The sequence below is a fragment of the Calliopsis andreniformis genome, chromosome 2, assembly GCF_051401765.1.
Source record: "Calliopsis andreniformis isolate RMS-2024a chromosome 2, iyCalAndr_principal, whole genome shotgun sequence".
NCBI lineage: Eukaryota > Metazoa > Arthropoda > Insecta > Hymenoptera > Andrenidae > Calliopsis > Calliopsis andreniformis.
In genome coordinates this window covers 17017820-17036122 of record NC_135063.1, presented here as the reverse complement: position 1 = coordinate 17036122, position 18303 = coordinate 17017820, and the positions used below count along the sequence as shown (strand labels likewise).

At 40.7% G+C, this 18303-nt stretch overlaps 1 protein-coding gene across 2 annotated transcripts in view; it reads left to right on the top strand.

Moving 5' to 3' along the window:
- Positions 1 to 6006: 6006 nt before the first annotated feature.
- The window catches only part of LOC143188486 (uncharacterized), a 39341-nt gene continuing 27044 nt past the window's right edge, over positions 6007 to 18303 (top strand). The window contains exons 1-2 of one of the 2 annotated variants that reach the window (XM_076392784.1): positions 6007 to 6112; positions 10897 to 11000. The gene's annotated coding sequence lies outside the window, so the exon portion shown is untranslated. Of the gene's footprint in view, positions 6113 to 10203; positions 10312 to 10896; positions 11001 to 18303 lie in introns of those variants that run through there. The other variant, XM_076392783.1, reaches the window with a different exon arrangement.

Here is an 18303-nt window from a genome sequence, read left to right as displayed (position 1 = left end):
TTTCGTAGAGCGATTATCGACTTGCCACTCGAAAATTGCACAAGAAACCATTGTCGAGTCCTCTTACTTAAAATTTAAGTAGGATTTAACTTGGAAATCCTGGTGCTTGATTGAGAGATTGACAGTATAAGTAGAGCTTAAAGTTTCGTTCAAGTCTAGGCAGTAGGCCGTCTTTGAACGTTCAATCGATTTTCTGGGATATGCATACACTTGTGTTCGTTCGACTTGTCTAATTATATCGACGGAATAGTTGTTTGACTTTTATTTTTACTTTCTTCCTAGTTCGAAACTAACGTAAGTAATCGTAAATTATCATATGCGAATCGGATAGGTAACATTTAATGTACTCGTCGAATGAAGTAATCGCAATACGAACGGACAAGACTGGCATTCGACCTTATACTCTTTTGCTTTTAATTTCTGTACAAGCGTTTACCGTTGAACGCGCTGTTTCACGTGAGAACAAGCATAGGTTTTTAAGTGTCCGGTGGAATTATCGGTTTTTCTTTGCCATCGTTCACTTAATAATCATCACAGATATCAATGTGGCTTGGGGCGATTTTTAACACTTTTCTCGCGTTCGAGTTTGTAGTTGGTTTTCACTGAAGTCTGAAATAATTAATGAAAATTAGCGATCCTTAAATGGAAGCGTAATTGGCACTAAATATGAAAACTGTTGGGTGTAACGGATAACCAATATTTCTAGAAAAATCCGCGAGCGCATATCGTTTTCCGTTCAACGACACGAATTTATCCGCTTTAAGAGGAAGCGGCTCATTCGCCCCGTTGCCTGTCGCGTTTAACTCGTTGGTGTTCGTACAAATATATGCTGCTTAATTCCTTGTTTTTCTCTCACAAAGTGTATACAAGATACTTTATTAATTATTCCAAACATTTTCTACCGTTATTTCGACGAAAAGAATCTTCTTTTTTCGCAAACAGCTGCGAAAATAAATTGTAGCTGACAAGCTTAAACTGTCCAAGGAGTTGCATACCCCCATTCGAAGATATTAATTAAAATCGACTTTTTTTATGTTCAATATAATATATAACTGATATTTTGTCCCATCTTTTTCCATCTTTAGGTATAGTTGTGAAATTCACGAGGAATTGGACATAGAACACACGTTTGAAAACATCTATGTAAGCCTTCACACTTATTTGATCGCGTTTCTTTGCAAATTCTCCTTGTGACAATCGATTGCACGATTTCCAGCGATGTTATGGATGATATCTCGCGTATTGTTGCTTAATTACGCTTCTCTCCGTGGTTCGGTATGTAGCTATCGATGCGATCGTAACGACTGCGAGTGGATGTGTAATGGACACAAGAAAGAACTTATACCAACTTTTGGGTTTTCTAAAGAGGTTTATTCACAACGTACTGTTCTTAAATGTAGACTGTTCGACTTCTTGACAGAATCTCTACCTAAAGTAAAAATGTTTAGGCTATTTAAGGGTTGTGAACAGGACAGTGGTAGGGATAGGGAACGTATTTACCAGATAATCTAAGGTTTAGCGATGACGCTTAGTTCATAGGGCGCGGATGACGCATTTCTTAAGATTAGGGTGACTTGATTCTCGAAAACAAGTATGACTATGAGTACATATTTGTAGAAAGTATAGATAGGATAGAGATAGTCATAGGCGGGCACATTACAGATGTTGGAAAACTCAAATCTTGCCTCTGATTCCCTCTCGAGCGATCAAAAATAATTGGACAATAGCTTGGCAGCTTGTTTACGCTTGCCTCATTTTATTTAGCGATTCGTTGATGGTTAGCGAAATCAATGGACGTAACGCACAAGACTTAGTGACGGAAGAACTTGTAGACATGGCAGAATGGAAAAGAGATAATGAGGCCACAAGAATATGTAGCTTTCCTTTAATTCGTTTATCCGAATTAAGAACTACATTTGAAATATTGTTTGCGTTTGAATTTGATTCTTGTTTGAAAAGTCGGTATGTAAATACATAAGCGGCCACTGTTCGAATTGACGCGAGCAAAAAGTAGATGCGACCAGCTTCATTCGAGCTTGCAACAACCGCTGGCCCACTCTGTCCACTCGTTAATCGTGATTGGTGGTCTAGATAACCCGATTCGGTACACGAAGTATTTTTCAAACGTATCCACTGATTTCTCGTCCAAACTGACTTTTTTCCAACCAAACGGATATAGGTATACACACATACGTATTTTTCTTGAACATCTATCATCGTATTCTGCATTATTGCGTCGTGTCGGAAAATTACAGGAAGAGTCGTCGATTAAAAGCAATAGCTACAGAAGGGATTTCGAGGCGTTCGACGCAGTCAGATCTCGATACACAATATCTATACATACTCGTGCTAGATTCTAGTTGAATTCTCTAGGAAATTCCGTTTAAATTGTACCGAAGGGCGTGACGATAATAATTATTCAATCAGATTCCTAATAAACCGTTCCGTGCGGAGACCGCGGAATCGACGCCAGTCTACTACGGCACACGGATACAGAAGGACATCGAAATATCTTGAGAGTACGATGCAATCGAGGATTCCATTTGGTGTAGCCAGGCGAGATAGTTGGAAGCGTCGAACGCCCCGTATGCGCCCGCGCCCGCGCCCACGCCTGCCGAGATAAGGGGAAATGGAGAACCGAAGCAAACACGACCGCTCGAATATCCAATAGACGAACGGAACACTGCAAGCGTTTATCAGTTTGGGATATTGTACGTTCGTTGTCTTCACGCGATTCGTAGTACATACATATAGGACATAAGAAGTCTGTGAGCCCCATTTCGTCCGAAGACGGATCGCTCGTTCATTCGATTCCGCAATCGAAACCTCTATTGACAAACTCGCAAAAACAATAGCTAATCCTAGCTAGTAGCACTCATTATAATTCTACTATCCTATTATGTATCCTCCGACACGGTACGTTTATGTCATTTTATTCAAATGCTACAGCGTTTTGCGATGTTTTCTACCACTTGTCGGCTAATTTCGTCTAGTCATCTATGCGAATGAAAAAGAAATAAAGTAGAATTCTTGGTTGGGAACTCCTACTTGAGAATTAACTATTCATTTTGAAACTTTCGAAAGTGATCGTACACGTCCTTTCCAATTCCTGGAGCCTGCTGTTTAATTACTGGTCAGTTGCAGCAGTGATTAATCAATGTTTACTGGATGTCGTGTAAATATTGGTCAAACCCTGACACCCGATAGTCGATCAATAATGAATGTGCGTATCTATACTGTTTCTATCTGAATACACATTGGACGATCATTTGAAAATGCAAGCGTTTCGTTATTTGCGTGGTGTTGCTTTAAAAACCTGAAAATCCTGAAATTAATCGTTTGCAGTTTTAGTCGTGCAATATGCGTTACTCCAGAAATATTGCTTTTGTTAATTTCAGATACAGAGTTTATCGTTTCTTCTTTCTTCTTTCTTCTTTCTTCTTTCTTCTTTCTTCTTTCTTCTTTCTTCTTTCTTCTTTCTTCTTGCTTATGTTATTGTCTGTAAAGTAATTTGTGTCGTAAATTGAACATTTTTTTGTGTTTCTATAAATTTATCAGCTATGAATATTTTTCGACATTTTTGATGATTTTGTTGAAGCCGATATTCTGATAGAATATCAGAATTCATAATATAGTTAATATTCTATAGCAGATGGCAAGTGTGCTGTGGAAAGAGTTACTTTAGCATGCACTTTTCACCGTCCAGACATCATTGTTGAGCTAAGACCAGCAACGATAGCTCCCCAAGGGTTGTCGCGACGCTCTACTGCAGGAAAATCGACCTTAGTTGGTCGTGTCTCATGGGAAGTTGTCGGAAGGGATCATGACGAACATGGATTCGCACCGAGAATGAAATCAGTTCTTCTTTGAGGTACATAGCTTGAGCGTAGTCTCACGCAAGGTTCTTCTATCTTCCTAGCGGTTTCGTTCTCGGTCTCGGATCTCTTAGTTACTCTAACATTTCTTCCCATTTTCATTCATGATCATTCGATTATCTTTCTCTTTCCTTTCTTTCTCGCTCCTTTCTTTCCTGGCTCCTTCTTTTCATATAGCTACTTATCCATGTACGCATCTTCTTTCGTTAGATAACCGAACACCATGAACGACATCGAAAGAGAAACCTAGTTACGAGCGTAATAAAACTTACAGAGGTATCTACAGAAAATTTATAAAGTAAGGTACAAAGGGAAAAAATGATGTTTTATGATCAGTTATGCAAATGGATGGCGAGTCGTTGATGAAATGTTGGTCGAATTTGTCGAAACGACGCCGTCGCTGCCGCCGCCGCCGCCGCCGCCGCCGCCGCCGTCGCCGTCGCCGTCGCCGTCGTCGTCATCGTACGTTTCGTGCATGTGGCGCCACTATATATCCAGTTACCAGTTATTGCTGGCGTGCTAATCAATTAGAGTAACGTTATTCGCCAATGATCAGGGTGAAGGAAGCGCTCGTGACTCTGGACCAAACGTTTGAACGTTATTTCAGCTAGCAAAGGCGAAAGAGGCGAATCTATGCTCGGTTGTCTATCCGTGATCTAATCGAACATGGTTACGAGTGCTTCGTCTTCGATCGATAGAACGATACTTATCCCTTCCTTTGTCTTCATCTTAAAACATGAAGTTTCGAATAAGGCAAATTACATTAATTACACCTACATATGTTATAATGAACGCTTACAGTTCTCTGTACTTTTCCGTTACCTAGGTAGACTTCGGACGAACCGAACTTCCTACGAAATAAACATTGGCAAAAAATATTGCATTCCCAGTGAAGTAATTTGATTTTTGTGCATGGAATGTTTCGAATTTGTTTGTAAACGGTATAATATTAATGTAAGTCATCCAACAAAAGGAATACATAATTCACTTATCGTTAGTAGAAGGTGCGGAAGTATGCATAAAGAAATATCATGATACGTTACACATTGTATTACAATAATGCTTGAGCAGGTTTTGTTCAAGAAATCACTTGTTTGATCGTGTTTCTGCATAGCAGTCGTATTCGTCCATTTCGCGGTTCAATTTGGTGGAGCACTTGATGCAAAACGCAAGATAAGGATTTCGCGAGGTAAGCGTGTACGTAAACGATTGCCTTCGGTACTCCAACTGTTCCCTTTTTGTGAAACGAACTAGCTATAGGATCGAGTCAACAATCTTTCCGTAGCCCGAGCAATGTTTTACTTCTGGGTCAAGGGGAATTCTTCGTTTAATGCGCAGGATCAAAAACGTCGAGGGTCGAGAGCAGCTAGCTCCTTTAGCTCTGGTAATACCTAATAAAACGAGAGCCCACCCACCAACTCCTACCGCTTCTGCTTCACGAACTTCCATCCGGGTGGTGGATTAAAATTTCCAAAGTTTTTTAACGCTTTAAGCGTCACCGTTTCGCCGTAATACGGCCCTGTCATTGAGGACAAAGAAACTGAAAATGCGATACGGTGACCATTACCATTGCAAACTTAGAAGAACCAACTAATAAAGCAACTAAACGTTCTTATCGGAATTCATTTTTCATCGATTGACTAAGCAGCAAATTATGTCAACTTATCGTTAAGCTATATTTATCGTTTGCATTTCGCCAGTGTTTCCTTTTCTGGGGATTTTGTGTTCATTTCGCAAATGATAGATGATTAACGACGACATACCTATTCTTTTTGTTGCTGCTTTGTCTTCAACGATTATTAAAACTATTATTTTCTCAAAACATAATTGAATGTAGGTAATTGAACGACAAGGGGATTTGATATTTGAAAAGAAATTGACAACAGCCGACTAACTAATCGTTCTTGGAATTCCTGTTTGCATGACAGGAAGTTGGGGAAAAAATAGGCGATTCTCACTGCGGTCACGTTCAGTTGTGCATGTGGTACTAGAAGCGAGAACGAGTAGAGACGGTCGAAGTAAATATAGGAAAAAGAATGCCAAGCGACAAATCATTCGAAGGTGATAAATTGATGGTAGTTGTCTGCGCTGAGGAAGAAATTGTTCGAAACGCGGACACGAGGAGAAATGGAGGGGCGCCGCGGTTCACTTCAACTCCAACGTAAAATCCATTAAGCAATTGGACAATGAGAAATTATGAACTGAGTAGAGTCCCACGGCGTGTATTAGATCGGCAGGTATGTAGAATGGAAAATTAGTTGCATATGAGTAGAACACGAAGGCTAGAACAGAGGAGAAGGGATAGATGGGAGAAAGTTAGGAATAAGAAGGAACGATAGAATCGATTTACTAAAATAGTTGCTGTTCTCGAGTCAATTTACTCATGAGATGAAGTTAGTTTCTATCAGAAAGCTAAACAGCAGAAGATTAACTATGGGAGAATGTTAGTTTCAAAAGTTGCAATGACCGAGTTTTAGTTCCATTTTTGTACCGTTTAAATTGCAACTTTTCATCTACCTTTGATAAACCGTTCATTCAGTTCCTAATATGTATATCGTATCACATGCAATCGGAAAAATGATCGAAACACGAGCGGCAAATGAATGGGATTGACGGGTCTGTGTGCATGCAACGAGACTCTCGACTGCCGCGGGCCGCTGCGCCGCGCCGCGCCGCGCCGCGCCGCGCCGCGCCGTTGGGACTAATGAAAACGAGCCCTTCGTTGAATTGGCGTGGCAAGGGGCTGTTAGAAGATCAACACGAGCGTGCGATAGATCACGATAATGAGGATGAAAGCATCGTGCGTCGCATCCACTGGCTGCTATCTGACTGACGATCATAAGCGAGACGAGTCGACTCGTCGACTGGCCACGCGCGTACAAATCTCGGGACGTCATTTGCATGATGGAGCAAAGTAATCTGACCAATTTATTCACCAACGGATAAACTCTGTACGTATACTGTCAGGATATTGTCTGGTGGCATTCTTCCGTTGCCGGTATGCCATTCGAACGATGTATGTACTCGTTTAACAACATAAACCTTAACTTCAATTTTATATTCTTACGGTCTACAATTGAAGACTAATACGGCTTTTGAGTAATGATAAATCTTTTTCAAAACTTATTAGACCATGAGCAATTGTGCGCTAAGCATTAAGGAATCGTCCGTTCTCATTTCCGGCTGTTCCCAGTCTGTCGAGATTACCCCATGATGCATTCCCTCAGGTGCCGAGCTTGCTCTTTCGTCTCCCACTACTACTTGCCTGCCTGTTTCTCCTCTTTCTCCTCTTTCTCCTCTTTCTCCTCTTTCTCCTCTTTCTCCTCATCCGTCCACTTTGCTTTCTTCGCTTTTTTCTCTTTTCTCTTTTCTCTTTTCTCGTTTCTTATTCTATTCATCCGTCACGATTTTTCTGATTTTCGTTCCTTTTAATCTTCGATTGTGCATATCTTTCCAACGTAAGAGAGAAAGGAGTGTGCTAGTAACACGAAACAAGAATTCATTCATGGCAAATCGAGAGAAGCAATTACCTACAGGTAGCTGCGTAAACTTTGAATTATGTAAGCGGTAAAGCTGTAGTTGTCGAGAGATGGGAGGAACGGACGCTGGGATGCGAACGGTGTTTCAGGGAGACCGGTCGAAGGAAACGGGTGAAAGAGAGATGTACATATCTATAAATCCTAATATGTAGCTGAAACGCATCACTGGAGAGTGTAGTCTTCGAAATTAGTAAGATATTTATTTTCGTAAGGTACACAGACTGTAATCGGTAATCGGTAATCGGTAATCGGTAATCGGGAAGCGGGAAGCGGGAAGCGGGAAGCGGGAAGCGGGAAACGGGAAGCGGAGAATCGCTTGAGCGTTTAATAGCGCGTTACCGAGGACGTTGCTCCAGTTACAGCGGTTTCCATTGTTTTGCTTCGCTATTGCTTACAACCCTGCATCGATACGCACACTCGCGTTAATGTGTGTAATGTATAGATTGCGCACATACAGTCACGAACGTGCGCGCAGCACGCTAGCACGCAAGATTCTTCGAACTAGTCTCTCGTACCACTAGCCAACCAGTCAGCCAGCCAGGGCAAACCCTATCAAAATCGGCTTAAGCTAATTTGCAATTTACGCGGTGTACGGCTTGCTCTGGCTCCATCGACGAGCAAGCTGACCGACATCGTCGAGTTTCATCCGGTTATCGCACAACCATCCTTCTCGAACGGCTTCTGGGAAAATTGAAATAGCCACCGTTGGCATTGCCCGCAGCTTCTAAGACGATTTTGCCAATTAGAACGAGCGAATAATCTTATAATTGAGCCAGGCAAATTGCTTCTCGCTACTGTCCATTTTTTGCGTGTTCAAACGTCACCGAACTCTTACGAAACGATAAAAACCACTGTTAGAGGTCAGAGGCAAATCTGATTTTATTCATTTGAGTTAAGTACACGTACCTGTGTATATATATGTATGTACGTAGATAAATTATCGAATTTTGATATCTAGTTTGTTATGCGAACAAGAATACTGAAGTTGTTCCTTTCGAACGAGCCTTTAGTGAGTGGTCTACGATTTTTTTCACCGAATTATCGCGCTTCAAATGAAGCTCGAAGCTGAAGGTACATTTTGAATGGAGTGGTACCCAAGGCACTACTCGTCAAGGGCTCGTTCGAAATAGAAGGCTTCTACCTTTAATTTCACCCCCAAACGGATCGCAAAAAGATGTATTAAGCTCTGGAGAAACGTTTGAACTTGGAAGATGTTTGGAGAAAAGCCACCCTTTGTTTTCTCGCCCCGGAGCTGTGTACACAGGGGCATCTGAAAAAATTCAATTCAGGGGTGTGTAAGTAGAGGCTTTGCTCTTTAGAATGAGTTCAGACTCGCCACTGTACGATTTTTTTGTACTAAGTTGCAGCAGCTCAGTTATAGACAGCTTTTCAGCCTAAAATTGCCGATCCTTTAACTTGCTTGAAAAGTGTACATACGTCCATACGTGTACCTATGGACAACCAGCCCAAACGATTCTGGCGACATCGACTCTCTTTCTCTCTTACGTTGCAACCATTGAAGAGAAAGAAAGAGAATGTGTCGGTCTGACCAGAATAGTTTGATTTGTCCATACCTATACGAGTCGCTGGTGCTGAAAATAATGACAATACACATTTCTCTTTTTATACGCAATTGACGATGGAAAGTTTAATAAATTGTTAGGAATACGTATCTATATAGGCTCAGGTTGAAAACTTTTACTCTAGATTTTCCGATATCTGTACATAGTACATACATCACATACCGTTTGCCGTTTAATCAGCTCAAACTGACCGATAAGAGGATGAATTTCATCCTCTTATGGTGTTTACTCAATGGACGTGACTATTGGAAAATTGAAAGCATAGTTGCGTCGAATAAAGGGATTTACGCAAGTCGTAATGATTGTAATTTATTAAGGTAAACCGGTGAGTCTTGAAGCCAAACAGGTATCCACCACGTTTCCAACATTCGTTGTGCCTAGCAATAAAGCAACGACGAAAAGCATAACTCACCGTAATTTATCACTTGTTCTGCCCGTTTGGGGATTCAGAAGTGTAGGTACAAACCAGTCCTGTCAAAGTTCGGTTCACTTTATTAGACACAGGAAGATTGTATCTACAACAAAATTGATTCTAGTAATTAGCATCACGCTACACTGCTCTATACCAAACACTAATACCAAATTAACTTCTTTTGTGCTGTATAATATTTGATCTTTTTCATTTGTAGGGTTTCCTATGTAAAGTTGGTACAATTTTTTCGAGCACGTGCATGCTTCCGACGAATAGCGAACTCGTAGTGTTTTTATTTGGTTAGATTGTTTGCAAACGCATCCTCATCGTTACAGACACATTGGATTCGGACATTTACGCGCGCAGCTGTGGCGATCCAAATTAAATAGGACGCGAAATATTATTGGACGTTCGTGTTTCAATGTTGCCTGTTCGTGCGATTCATCAAACGTACTTTTTTGCACGTCACGTTCGTTACGCCTGAAAATTTCGCAAATGAAAAATGGTGAATAATGAACGAATCTCGTTGGGTAAGGAAACAAACAGCAGTAGTGATGGCGATGGCAATAGGAGAAAGAGAAGCACGAAGAAAAATACGTTAGATTAAAGCTCACTTTTTTTGTTAACAATTGATCATATATTATTATCCGTGATATAATATTTCATTTTCATTTTAGAATTCTTAAGTATCGAAATCTAAGGCTTGATGTTTGCTACTTATTGAATGAATATTGTTTAAAAGCCAAGAAGGAGCTCGTTAAGCTATGCCTTTGTCGAGTCGAGTTGCAACGAATGAAAACGCAACAGCGTTGTACGGCGAATACGCGCAAAGTTCTGTCGCGCGTCGCATCGGTTGCTATGAGTTTTGGTGGCCGGTGAAAATTCCATCCATTCGAACAGAGGTCAGTATTTCATTGGAGTTCGCGTTAACGCTGAAGTCGTCCGAAGGCAGCGTCGTTAATTTTCGGCTAGTACGCTCGGCGACTCTGGTCGCGCAATATTTTAGCATTTCGCTTTGCGGTCGTTCGTCGAAATATTCTAGCCGGCTCGCTTTTTACCTAGAGAATCGTTAATTAACTTCTATCGTACTGACTGGAACAGATGCTACCGTGCAAAATGTGATTTCCACGTCAATGTCTATATCCCTCCGTTTCTGCTTCTCAAAGCGCATTTACGATTCCATACCTTCTTTTTACATCTATACATATAGCTCTAGGTAATACATATAGGTGTATCCTTGTACTATATTGTTCATCGGCTATTCAATTTGAAACTAGATGAAAGAACATACAATGTTCACGCGTACACAAGATTGTTGAGGTTTTGAAATACATACCAAAGTAGGTACATATGACATTGACAGAACCTGTAATCCGTAGTCAGCCGTAGTGTATTCTGTTGACGAACTTAGACTTTATGTATGCCTACTTTGTTAGAATACCTATATCAATCTATAAGTTTCTTCTAAGAAAGGTTGTTTGTTTCAGATAGCTGGATGAGTGCAACGAAGTTAAGGACTTGGATACTGAATCACATAGAATTATGCTCGATTTGGAGCATAAAGACGGTTCTGCGGTGGTGTAATTAATCGGTGAGTAAACGCGAGTAATAAATAAATACGCGAGTAATAGATAATAAAAGAAAATACGTGAGTAGATATAGGTATATATGTATATATAGTTATACGTTGGGAGCTATATGGGCTAATCGCGAGGAGCTGAATAATTTGCGCATAAGTTTGCGCTTTAAATTGACATATACATACATATGTATATAAGAGGCATGATCGTAGATGCGTAGTTGGTATTTCCAGTTGTCGGGAGGAAATAAGTTCGTAGGAATTGGACCGGATCATTGAGGACCACAAACGAATCGATTGAAATTTGATCTCCGCGACAAGTAACGTATTCACAATGGCGCCTGTTGTGTCGGCCGTGATCGCGCAAACGAACGAAACGACCGTGCGAATTCAATCATGAAATCGTAAATGTTTGAATAGAGAAGCAGAGAATCGATTTGGCACGAGGCCGTGGTTCCACTCTACGTCTCGTATGATTATCGCCGTGTCAGTGAAACCCTAGGACGCGACGCGCCACGCGAAGCGCCACGCGAAGCGCCACGCGTCGTGCGACGTCGGCAATCGATCGAATAAATTATTTCGTTCTGTTTGTTCCATTCCCTTTATCCCCTCTCTCTGAATCCTCCTCGGAAAGCTATTTGAGCAGAAATGAATATACAATAGATACGAACATATGTCAATATTAGCTGCTAATTACCAGAGATCAGACATCGTTTCTCTACTCGTTCTGGTTATCTTGTCGAAGCTCTGCATCTTATCAAGTTATAGTCGCGTCGTGTCGTAAGCAGTTCTTTCGTTGCGTTAGGTATTCAATTGTTGAAGAGAGGACGAAACAACATTATTTGATGAAATTACATACAATGCAGCCCCACGACATCGTTGTGAGAAAATTTAACGAAGCGTAACGACGTCGGTTGTATAAGTCAGCCGCGAAAACCGCACGAGCACTCGACACGCGTTTACCAATGATTACGGACTGCGGAACGAGCAGAGAACGGACAGCGGAAAACATAAGGCTGTCAGGGGTAAAGGTTTAGCAAGTGGTTACCCTCTGAATCATGCAACATCCGCCTTTACAGATTTTCAACTGTGTATGTATTTTAGGGATTTAAGAAACTACATTTTATCGTGCAAGATGGCAAAACTTGAACGCAAAATATAAGATTTAATGAACATACTTTCGAAATGAAATTCAAATAATAATTATAAATAAATATGTGGTGATAAGACGATGTAATAGGCTGTTTAATAATTATTATCATTCAACATAATTGCTGTAGCACCAAGTGTTCGGAATGTCGTGCCAAATGACAAGGTACAAGAGCGTGATGTTAAACGAGACAATAAGCTGTTCGATCGTAACACGTATTTGATAACGACACGACGACGAGGACAACGATAAACAACGTCCCTACGTGCATAAATCTATAGGTCATTAATGACGCGAAGCAACGCTTCGACATCTCTCGAAACAACACCTGCATATTTTCAAAGTTCCGTCAATCATGGAGAACTGCATTATCATTCAAGTACGTTAACTGATGACTTGAATTGAACAATAAAGCGAATGAAATTTTTCTAAAATCTGTTGGTTCACTGTAGAAGCCTATAAACTATTCCTTGCAATACCTTAAAAAGTCTTCATGTTTGTTCATATCGTAAATTACCTATTAGCAAACAATATTACGGAATCGTACTTAGAATTAGTCAACCTAGTCTCTGACCGACGAAAATATAAATAGTTAAGTATATAATCGTTCGGTGATCGATGGTTGTCGCATACGTTTAACAAAATGATGGGGCATTGTGTGGTCAAATATATAATTTCTCACTAAAACAATATAATTGGAACGCGATTCGTCATCATAAAATTAGCTCGATCCAGTGGGAAACCTGCGTAAGCGTGAAATCAATGTTCGGGGAAAGGAAGGGGAAGGGGAAGGGGAAGGGGGTGGTGGTTGTGGTGGTGGTGGTGGTGGTGATGGCGATAGTGATGGTAATGGTGATGGTGGTGAGTGGAAGGGAAAGAGAAGGCGGAAGAGGAAGGTAGAAGGAGGAAGAGGGAAATGGTTAATACGACATGAATGTACCAGAATTATCGTCATCGTCATCGTCCCGAATAATACGGGAATCGATCCTCTCCGTAGCTAGGATGACCTCATCGGGGTCACCCTTTGACACGATGCTTATCGCGCGTCCCAAGCGTGATTGACGTGTCAGCTCAGCCGATTTTACTTCCATTTCATGTTATACCACTCTATCACTTCCAGTTAATACGTCTGTCGATTACTTCGTTGTTAATATTTTTACAAACTATGTAGGTACACGGATACTTTTCATAAAACTACGAAGAAACCGACGTTTAAAACGTTGATTAGTTCTTATTTTGCAACGTTTTCTTTTTACTATAATAATAATGGATAGGAAAAGTTTGAAACGTGTTGACAGCAATTTCCAGAAAGCATACAGTACAACATAAAAACTTACGGTAAGGGGCGCTGGCGCCGTTAGATTTCAGGAAATAAATTCACGTTCGTGCAAATTGTGTATCGAACGGTAGTGAAGAATCGGATGTTTACAACACCGGCTGCTAGGTTTCCTTCCTTTCCTTCCAACGGGTATCGAAAAAGGAAAAACTGTTTGCAGACAAACGAATTTAGGATAAGCGAGAGAATAAGAGAAGTGAAAGAGACGATGTACGGGATTGAACATGAAATTCTGGTCCACGCGAATCAGTGCGTTGTAAGATACGGTACAGTATTGAACGGGTCAATGCGAATCCTTTACTTGGCAACTTTACTACTATGAAGAGCAAAGAACAGAAAGAAAATGAAGTAAAATAGTAAGATAATTAAAATGATGGAGAGCAAAAAAAAGTAAATAATTGCTCTTGTAAGAGTTCGAAATGGTTGAATGAAAAGTACCTACATAGAATAGATAGATAGAATATAGGTAAGTATGTATGTAAGAGTATTTATGTACATAATAAGGCAGCCCATGAAAAGTGTTGAAATGTTAATGCTGTGCCGTAATTCGTGACACGCGCATCCCATTTGTCCATCGGAAGGAAAGAAGGGGTAAGGCGGCGATGATTGGTGGATGGTTTGCGGAAATAAAGGTGTAACAGGGTCCGAAAGTCATTAGAGTGGTACGTGATGTGACGCACGGGGCGGTGCGAGAGTCTACCGAATTAAGATGGAATTTTTGAAAGTTGTTCGAAATCGTGAATTCTCCTGATGGTTAGGAACGAACCTTTGCGATTCGTGGGAAGTAATTGAGAGTCGTGCTGGTGCCTGTTTCTCTCTAATGGGCACGAACCAAAAGGTTCGCTACATGGACCGTTTCGCGCCAAGTTAATGTTTGCAGAGCAAGACGGCCGGAATGACGACCGCAGGAGCATATAATGAGACGAGCGAGAAATATGGGCATGGTCGAGCAACACTGCGAGAGGGAGACAATGGAATAGGAGAACTAAATAGCTGGGAAGATAGTCGTGCGTACATTTATACCTATCTATGCAGAAATATGACTCATCATATTGATGAGAGAAATTGATGAAATGAAAGACTCGGAGACAGAAGAGTTGCAAATAATTAACTGAAGAAATGAGAGAACGTAGACGAAGAATCGTTGAAAAGTTCGGAACGTACCTACTCGCGTCTAATCGAATACACTTGTCGGCCTTCGTTTAGCTGAACAAGTCCTTCCATTGCTTCTACTGTCAAGAACATAAGATAAGAGATTATAAGACATTCATCCTTGATCGGATAGCTATATTATAATTCGCGTCATTAACACACGTTTGTTGAAATGTGTTGAATAGGATCTGTAGGTAGGGATAAAATGTTTTTACGTTTTTACGTTGTTAGTAAGGTTGTGGAAATTGTAGCGGCAATTGTGCTTGTCTCAGATAATATTTAGAAACGAATAGATACTAACCGTAGTTAGTCGTGTTTGCGAATGCGAAATACAGGTAGCAATATTTGCTTTACAGAAATGAAATTTTTAATAAATACGTCGAATGAGAGGGGCGGTGACAGAAGAAAAAGTGGTGATGGGATGAAAGACGGAGGTAACGAAAAGTTGCACTGTGCGACGCACGAAGAATCGATAAGGCAACCAGGCTGTGTTTCACCAATTTATACATTATTTAACCAGGCAAAGCGCAAAGTTTTCAGCGGCGCAATGCTTCTTGAAACTTTTTAATCATCTTCGAACAGCATTCCGGATATCCGTTGCATACTTTACTACGTAATTCCTATCGAGGCGTTTTTTGTGCTTCACTGCATAAATAAGTATTATGATAGGGTAGATATTATTTTGATAATATTTTCGTTTATATCATGGTAAGGGTAGGAAACTGTTTTGCTTGTGTAATTAGCCGAGATTGTACAGATTTTTTCCTTATTTACTGCTTTCTGTGTTATAAAGAGGAGAAAGATAAATTCTCTACTGAATTCGTTAATCAAGAATACTGGATATGTAGCATTAACGGTATAACAATATTATGTAGAATTTTTTCTCTGATGTCTCCCTTTCTGGTTATGAAAGTAGGGTGGTCTCGTGTTAAACAGCCTCTTCGATATATGTGTATGTACGCTTGGATTGTGTTTGACCGCGACGCGCGACGCAGCGCCACCATAAACGGGAATTTTACGAGAACGGCGTATGCTGGGGATAGAAATCGTTACCCCTGGGCTACATTATCGCTACCCGCGGTTTCTGGATATTCTCCCGGGCCGCGTTAATTCAGATTTATTCAACCTTTTCGAAACGCAGCCTCGAGGTAAACCGCTTCCGTATGTTCTCGTTATAATTCGATGCTTGAAATCATTAGGTGAAATCGTAAATCGAAGTATGAGTACAGTTTCTTTCTATTGGTATCGTTAGGTTAGTATTTTTTCTCAGAGCTATTTACAATTATTAGTTGTTTCGAATGAAATACGGTTAGTGGATCGTTCCGTCGATATTAGTAGTCAGTTCGATTGTTGTGATTCATCTTTCGGCGATAAGTTTTAGTTGTTGATAATTCAGTATGACGTATATTTGTGATAGGCGGCGACGAAATGAAATAAATGCACAGCATGTGTAAATATATACAGTGATTATCTCTGGTCGTGCTCTCGTGCTCCGTCCACTTGAACCCTCTCGTGAATCCCTCGTGGATCCTTCGTGGATCTCTGAATGTTCTCTCAAAAGAGTCTTCCATCGTGTGATGGTCGAGCACAGGACTGCGTTCACTCGCACACTGTGCCAATTTACACGTTTTTATTTACCCATTTTATTTCATCACTGAAAAGGCGTCCAACAGATAGATTAATTCTATGGAAACTGGCAAATAATTTTGCGATCGTCTTAAAGCACTTAGATTCTTAGGTTTGCGTTAGGTCCTTCTAATAAAGTAAGTGACAGCTGTTGCTAAATCAAACCCTCTTTACATATTGTGCTCTGACTTTTTGTCACATTGTTGACGTAAATGAATACTAAGTACAGCAGTGACTCGCGTTCTCCCCTCCTTTATTCCCATTGCTCATCGTTCGCCACTTTATCCTGACCAGTTTTTCTGACTTTTTACTTTGAGACAGATTCTCGATTGGTGCAGTCTTGTTGTTGCAACCGACTAAAATAAGTATATGTATATTCTTACGGTCGGTCGGTCGGTATGCAACGTTTACATATTTGCCTATGATAGAGAAACTCCATAAGAAAAAGCAACCACAAGCTGTGAAAATGCTGAGTGACGAGAGGAGAGCAGAGCGGTTGCGAAGGAGAGAAGGGAGGAGCTTTCGAAGCAGAGGTTCGCAAACGTGGGAGAATCAGAAGGGTAGGTGGGGCGGTGCCGAGGTCTCCGGACTCTGGATCGATCCTGGTCTGCCGTCGCCCCGATGTCGTAACCACCAAGTACCAGCTAACTAGCTCTCGCAAACACATCTATCTGTACGCACATTCGCGCGATACACGGGACACGGGCCACGGGCCACGGGCCACGAGCACGATGTTCTATTTAGTCTTGCATCAATGGCCTTTTCTGAACATATCGACCTCTCCTATTTTTTTACGACTCGTTTATCGTTTTAGATTCTGTGAAGCAATTTCTGAAGGTTCTCTGCTTCAATGTAGATAAATGAACACACATACAAATTTCAGATGTCCCAAAAATTGAGGTCGAAAATTGTTCTGTTTGACAGGCCTTGGCGAAAAATTAATCAAACTGGAACGCGCAACGTGCAAAAAACGATGCACTATATTCGAGCAAAAAGTAATGTCCGTTGTTAAATGGACCTAACAAACGAAGTAAATATCCGGTTGTTTACAAACGCATCGCAAAGAGAGAATAACGTTTCATGAAACATAACTATTCTCTTCTTTCATTTCGCGTTCCTCCGGACCAATTTACTTTGCCTTCTTTCTACGAGATAATGAACAAATGTTCTCGTTAGAAAATTTTCTCGGCACGGTTACTTTCTACCCATTTCTAACCCTTTTTGAAAGCGCTTCTCGCTTTTTTGCTTAAAATTCAGGGAAGTTAGGCGCGTGCTTTTCTGCGAAATCTTTTCTGTCATCATTCGCGAGAAAACGCTGCGTCGCGTTTTCGTTTTAATCTCTTTCAACGATAGAATTTATACGAGAGTAGGGAGAAACGCGACGAAATCGTGGCAAATAGAAACAAAGTTCGAAATAACGCAATCGTTCAAGCGAAACTAACGAATTTCTTGCAGCTTGCTTTGAAACCGCGATGCTCCAATTTACCTTGCACTACTTCCCCGTATTTTAAAGTACTTTTCGTTGTAGATCTTAAAGAATCTTGCTGGTGGCTGAAGATCCGAAGCTTGACTTTCTTTCCACCTATTATTCATTATTTGTGATGCGATACATCGTACCAAGTTCCTGGTTTAGTACACAGTTATTCTCTCGGCCATGTATGAGTATTTAAGTATATAGTATATAGTATAGTAGTATGTACGTGCTTACATATCTATATGTATCTAATTCACCAATTCAATTTCGATTCTGAAAGTTTATTAATTAAATATAATCTGTGAGCCGACCGTAACGCGTTCATGCATAGTGTTTTGGGTTAATTTGCGGCTTCTGATCAATCGGTTTAAAATTAACTAAATTTAACTTAGTCATATCTCTGTGAGACTAAATAGCTTCTACTTTACCGCTCCGTAACTAATTCATCCTTTCATCTTCATCGGTCCAGATTCATAGTCTCCGTTCCATCAGCTTCGTCGATTGACCGAGCTGAATTTAAATTGCCCGCATAATCTCACCGTGTGATATCTATCTCGTTCCGTCGAAATTACACGAT